This window comes from Lipotes vexillifer, unplaced genomic scaffold (genome assembly GCF_000442215.2).
Source record: "Lipotes vexillifer unplaced genomic scaffold, Lipotes_vexillifer_v1.1 scaffold742, whole genome shotgun sequence".
NCBI classification, from domain to species: Eukaryota; Metazoa; Chordata; class Mammalia; order Artiodactyla; family Lipotidae; genus Lipotes; species Lipotes vexillifer.
Genome location: NW_006775459.1, coordinates 1,959,631 through 1,966,383, shown reverse-complemented (window position 1 = coordinate 1,966,383; position 6,753 = coordinate 1,959,631). Strand labels below are relative to the sequence as shown.

Below are 6,753 nucleotides of genomic sequence, written 5' to 3'. Positions count from 1 at the left end.
TTATATATGTTGGAAAATGATTTAGAGTCAACAGCAGGTGGCAGTACTAGCAAAGGTTGTGACTTTTTGGTATATGATCAGCTTGGAAAGGAATGTATCTTTCAAATCTACATGAGTAATACAATTAGTAAGGAAACTTTAAATAGAGACTTAAATTTATTGCCAATTAATTTTATTTCAAGAATTATTTTAGGCATCGGTTAAAAATTGTAAGATGAATATGTCTAAAAATAATTGTTTAGAAACTAAATTTTGTTTTAATTTTGGGACCAAATAAGTCAGAAAATCCAGCTTATTTTTTCCTTGATTTTTTGCTTATAGAAACAAAACAAAACAAAACAAAATACTTACAATAGAAAGATTAGGTAGTCTGAATCCTGTTAAAGTTTTCAGGACAAATGTCACAGCAACATCACTTATTTCTGTTGAAGAAAAGGCAGTTATTTTGAAATTTTGTGGCAAACTTCAAGAAAGCTTTTTATAAAGCTAAAGTACTCTGGTTCAACAGGGTAACAAATTTAAGAAGGCCCAAATTGCTTTGGGCATTTGTGGAAATAATTTATTTTTTATTATTTATTTATTTTAAAATTAATTAATTAATTAATTTTTGGCGGCATTGGGTCTTCTTTGCTGTGCTCAGGCTTTCTCTGGTTGCAGCGAGCAGGGGCTACTCTTCATTGTGGTGTGCGGGCTTCTCATTGCAGTGGCTTCTCTTGGTGCAGAGCACGGGCTCTAGGCGCCCGGGCTTCAGTATTTGTGGCATGCGGGCTCAGTAGTTGTGGCTTGTACGTTCTAGAGTGCAGGCTCAGTAGTTGTGGCACACAGGCTTAGTTGCTCCGCAGAATGTGAGATCTTCCCGGACCAGGGCTCGAATCCGTGTCCCCTGCTTTGGCAGGCGGATTTTTTTTTTTTTTTTTTTTGGTACGCGGGCCTCTCACTGTTGTGGCCTCTCCCGTTGTGGAGCACAGGCTCCGGACGTGCAGGCTCAGCGGCCATGACTCACGGGCTTAGTTGCTCCGCTGCATGTGGGATCTTCCTGGACCGGGGCACGAACCCCTGTCCCCTGAATCGGCAGGCGGACTCTCAACCACTGCGCCACCAGGGAAGCCCTGTGGAAATAATTTAAAATATCCTCTTTAGTTGTGTTTTTCATAGACCATAATTTTGTTTCATTTCTCTTTCATTTTAAAGAAAAGGAACCTGGAAAAGAAAATAATTTGTTTTCACTGAGGTTTTGGTTATAATACCAAAAAAAACCTGTTTGGTTTTTCACAGTTTTTGTGTTATAATACTAGAAACAAAGAAGACTTTTGTGGATGATATATCAAAAACTGTTTACTGTTTCTTGGATTTTAAAAGATCTGTAACATGTGTTTGAATAACTTACATATTGTTTATTTAAACATTCATGTCTTTATATGTACATGTGTCATCTAGACATTAGCTAACAGCAATTCCGTTGATTTCTGTTAATCTAATTTAACTTAATAAGAACTTAAAACACTTAAAATTAGAATAGAATTGAGAAATCATGTAGTTGATGGGATCATTGCTCAGATGAAGAAACTGAGGCCCTAGAGAGATTTCATTGAAGGAGAGTTAAGGGTATGCAAATACTTTGTTACATTGATTCTTGCTTCTTAGGCAGACTCCAGAATGATTCAGTTGCAACTTATTATTTTATTTACTTATGCCCTCCAGATTCCTGTAGTTTTTTTTTTTTTTGGCAGGGGCATTGTGTGTGTGTGTGTGTGTGTGTGTGTGTGTGTGTATGACAGAGAGAGATTTACTAGGTCCTATATTGTGAAGAAAGTGATTTTAATAAATATTCTATCCCCTCCAAGAAGCACTTATTTTAGCCACTTAATTAACTGAATAGTCAACTTCATGCCCCCATTTGCTTGATGTGTAATTAGATGAGTGTAATGTGTAATTAGACGACTGTAATTAGATGAGTCTTTCTGAAACATAGTTTCAGTGCTTTTTGAGCTATACCTTGTATAGTGAAAGCTATTATTATCACTGCATTTTAAGACAGATAAGGAGAAAAAAAAACCCAAAATATTTAAGTTGCATAGATAAAGAGTAAGTCTTCAGGAGATTTGAGTAGGACAAAAAGACTCTTAAGCATAATCACTGGTTTCCCAAGGAGCAGCTTTTTCTATGAAAAAAAAAAAAGAACCAAACTTAAAATTTTTCTTCCAGCATTACATTAGAACTAGGAGATGAGATGGAAACATTCTAGACATTATATGTGGGATAAATCATTTTGAAATGGAAACACATTGCCTGTTCTCAATAAAATATTAATGATTTATTGAAGTTATTAGTTAATTCAAACATAATTTTTTGTACTTTTGAAATTTCATTATGATTAAATTCTTAAGCATTACCTCTTTAAAAACTAGTATTTACATACAGTAGCTTTTTTTTTTTAACATCTTTATTGGAGTATAACTGCTTTACAATGTTGTGTTAGTTCCTGCTGTATAACAAAGTGAATCATCTATATGTATACATATATCCCCATATCCCCTTCCCTCTTGCGTCTCCCTCCCACCCTCCCTATCCCACCCCTCTAGGTGGTCACAAAGCACCGAGCTGATCTCCCTGTGCTGTGCGGCTGCTTCCCACTAGCTATCTATTTTACGTTTGGTAGTGTATATATGTCAATGCCACTCTCTCACTTTGTCCCAGCTTACGTTTCTCCCTCCCTGTGTCCTCAAGTCCATTCTCTATGTGTGCTGTTTTATTCCTGTCTTGCCCCTAGGTTCATCAGAACCATTTTTTTTTTTTAGATTCCATATATATGTGTTAGTATACAGTATTTGTTTTTCTCTTTCTGACTTACTTCACTCTGTATGACAGACTCTAGGTCCATCCACCTCACTACAAATAACTTGATTTTGTTTCTTTTTATGGCTGAGTAATATTCCATTGTATATATGTGCCACATCTTCTTTATCCATTCATCTTTTGATGGGCACTTAGGTTACTTCCATGTCCTGGCTATTGTAAATAGTGCAATGGCTTTTTTTTAAGGTTAGGCAAATTGTTGTTTCTTGTAAATTCTGAGGTCAAGTACATAGCCAAGGGAAAGTGCCTTAAAAATGGAACTTAATCAAGTTTGGCCTGTGGTAATCTATGTTTTAAATTACAGCACATCTCATTCCAAATCAGTATAATGAATTGATTTGTAAATGTTTCAGGCAGGACTGCTTTCTTTGGATTTTATCTACTGAATGTGCACTGCAGTTAAAGCATCTTTTTTTTTTTTTTAATGAATAGTCTGTGTTCTAGGCCTTTCATCGAGTTTAAACTGGGCTTAAAAGGCAGAAATGTATGGCTTTTTTTTTTTTTTTGATTTTCCAAGTCATTTTATTAATCCAACCATACAGAACTTTCCCCACCACATCTCTGCCACCCCCACTTCCTTCCAAAAAGCAGTGGAGCGAGAGGGAGAGAGGGACTGAACAGACATGCCCCCCTGCAAGAGCCATCTTACCAAATGCAGAGATCAGGGAGACCACAAAAATAGCAACAGATAAGAGAGGGGCACACAGAACCACAAAGACAACACAAAGCTCAGCAGTGGGGGGGGCTGCCATCTCTGCTGTTCCGCAGCAGGGAACACTGGAGGAGAGAGGCCCAGAGGCCACTCCCTTCTTTCTCACAGCCTCAAAGGCTGCATGCTACACCTGGGCAGGCGAAAAAGTTCTGCAGTATACCTTTGTCTTCTCTTCACACGCTAGGGTCCCGGGAGAAGCGGGGGGCAGGGGACCACCAGGTCCTCTCAGGGCCACACCCCAAGCCTGCCTTCCCCACCCCACTGAGGAATGTGTGCACGAGCTGTAAGGAAGAGACAGCAGCTGTGAGGGGCTCCGATCAGGCCCCTGGCCCATCTCTGGCAGGCAGTGCTTAAAAAATAAAATAGAAACAAAGCCCAGTGCAGGTCCCTGGCTGAGAGGAATGAGAACAGCTAGATCACCAGGCCGGAGAAGATATAAAGAATAGCGGGGAAAGAGAGAAACAAAAAACATTCAGGTTCTGGATTGCATTTTAGTACCATGGCAATGAAGGTCCTGCTGCCACCCTACCCACAGGCTGTGACAGGGATCCTTTCATCAGGAGAAAAAATGAGGTGTAAGGGCTCTGCGCCTTTTCAAGCTTTCTTTCAATCAAGCCAGGGAAGCAGGGAAGTAAGGGCGCCAAAAGTTGAAGACCAGCGCTGCGACTAATGTGCAACAGATGGGGGGGTGTACAGCCAGAGTCCAGGCTTCCAGGACAGTCCAGACATCAAATATTCTGCTCTGTCAGACCACATATCCCAATTTTTAGCAAAAATATTGTCATTAGGGAAAAAGCACAAGAGAGTCTGAGAAAGGACCAGTGACTTTGGTATGAGGGAGATATGTCCTGACAGCATCTCTTACCTATTGTCTTGAAGCCCCAAATCACCAAGCGACGTGGCCATAGCCACGTACTCTCCTGCTTCTTCAAGCTGTTTGGTTCTCTGAGGGGGGAGGAGTTAGGTAGGTCTTGGAGGAGGCAAGGGGAAGGTAAGAAAAGGGGAAAATCTGCATTTATTCCCTAAAGCTGTTTCCCAGCACCCATGAAAGGGCTACTGCAGAGATGGGAAGAGACCCCCAACTCCTCTGGCCAGAAACCTTTAATACTGGACTCCAAAAACTAAGGCTGGGGCTGGGGGGCTAGTTAGGAGTGTTAGGCACAGGTGTTGGGGGCATCCATCATCTGTAGAGGGGCACCCCTGCCCTTCAGATCTTCCTCCAGCCTCTTTTCTCTTGCAGCCACACCTCTAGGCCTCCAGAGACAGCCACCAAAAATGGCTCTGCTTGGCAGGGCTTTGGTTTCCTGGACCTCTGTAGATCTCAACATGTAAGTTTCCAGAAAAGTGAGCAATCCAGGCTCTTCTGCCTGCCTGTCTCAGTTCCTTTTCTACCCCCAGGAGCCATTGTGTTTCTGCCCCATGGGGATGGGAAGCCGGTGGAAACAAGGACCAAGAGCCAGACAGAAAACAACCACCCTGGAAGAGCAGGGAGGAACGTATGCACTTCCTGGGTACCTCGCCAGCATCACCCATCGTTAGCAGCCACCAGCTGCCCCATGCCTTTGCGGATGTAGACAGACTGGATCTCCTTGGTCTTGAGGCAGAGATCACAGGCCCAGACAGCAGAGGCCTCAATGGTCAGCAACCCATAGGTGCTCTCAGTCATGCCCATGCACTTGCGGTGGAACCACTTCTGGCAGGAAGCCTCACACAGAATGGCATCTTGGTCGTTGTTCACCTCACTCCGACAGGCACCACATGGATACACCAGGCCTGGGGGAGGCTGGGGCCCTGAGCTCGCACTTGTCTTGCCACGGGGTGGCAGGCTATTGGCATCCGGGGTGCCCCAACCCCGCCCACTGCTGTTTGGGGGAAAACTGGGCTGATTTCCATTAACAGCAGCAGCTGGGGAGCCTGAGTGGGGCTCCTGGCGAAAAGCAGTGGGAGCAGGTGCATTTAAGGGCTTCCCCCCATCCTCACCACCAGGGCCAGGAAAGCCAGGGTCAGGACCAGGGAAGGGACCTGTGTTGGGGGGGCAAGCTGGGGAGTACCTGACCAGGTCTCTGGAGAGGAGAAGGGCCAACAGGTGCCCCTAGCTAGGCAAAGCGTTGGGGGAGAGAAGGGGGGCCCAGCTCCCCTCTGGAGGCTGTCCCATGGTGGGTGAGATTGTGCAACCACATCCCCCCACGGGGCCTGGCATCATCTGCCCACCAGGCGGGCTGAAGTTTTGACCCAGAGGCTGGTTGAAGGGTTGGCTGGGAAAGTTCATGTTGCCTGGGGGAGGGTAGCCAGGGCCCTGGGGGGGCATGTTGAAAGCAGGGCCCATGAGGTTGGGAGGGAAAGGGGGCGTTGTTGAGGAAGAAGCTGGGGGCCTCCTCCACCCCCAGTGTCACAGCCTGGGGGTACCTGGCCTGCCATGCACCCCCGTACACGGAAGCCACCAAAGGGGACAGGACTGCCCAGGAATGGAGGGGCAGCGCCCCCCACCTTAGGGGCTCCGAAGTCATCCTCAGAAGGGTCGGATGCAACCAGGTGATCCACCATGGGAGTCGGGGATGGAGCAAACTCCGTCATGCTGGGTGGTGCAAGGGGCGGTGCGGGGCCGCCACCTCCCTCCAGCTTGTCCGGTGGGGGCGGCGCCGAGGCGGCCATGGAGTGGGGGACCGGGGCCAGCAGCGGCGGGGACGGACGCGCCCTGGGGTTGCACCCCGGCCCGGAAGGGGAGACAGGGGCGGCGCAGGCCCCTGCGCGGCAGCAAGCCGGAGGTGCGGCGAGGCGGGGGTGGCGAGCCCCGGCGCCAATTGCGCGCTCGCCCAGCCTCGCGGCCCGCAGAAATGTATGTTAAGGCAGAATTATGCTCATCCCTTCTTAGTCTTATAAATATTGAAGCTTTTTTGTTTTTCTCTTTTGTTGAGAAATGGAAGAGACAATAAAGCTGAATGCCCTGTACTTTAGTTCCCATTCCTTAGGATATTTTATTTCTGGAAAAAAAATTGGACTTACTGCCCTCAAATGCATTAATTGCCTGAATACACAGTAAAATCCTTTATTTTTATAGCTGTGGTTATATTTAAATTCTGGTATATAGGAAAGAGTAAAAAGGAACAAGGTAGTGGTTTAAATTTTGAGAAGTCTGGAAATATTTTGAGTAAATATATAAGTGGAAAGAGCTGTAGTGAAAGATC

General features: G+C 45.4%; 1 pseudogene; it reads right to left on the bottom strand.

Annotated features, from left to right (window-relative positions):
• Nucleotides 1-5,093: 5,093 nt before the first annotated feature.
• Nucleotides 5,094-6,220, bottom strand: LOC103086511 (pygopus homolog 2-like; annotated as a pseudogene).
• Nucleotides 6,221-6,753: the final 533 nt, after the last annotated feature.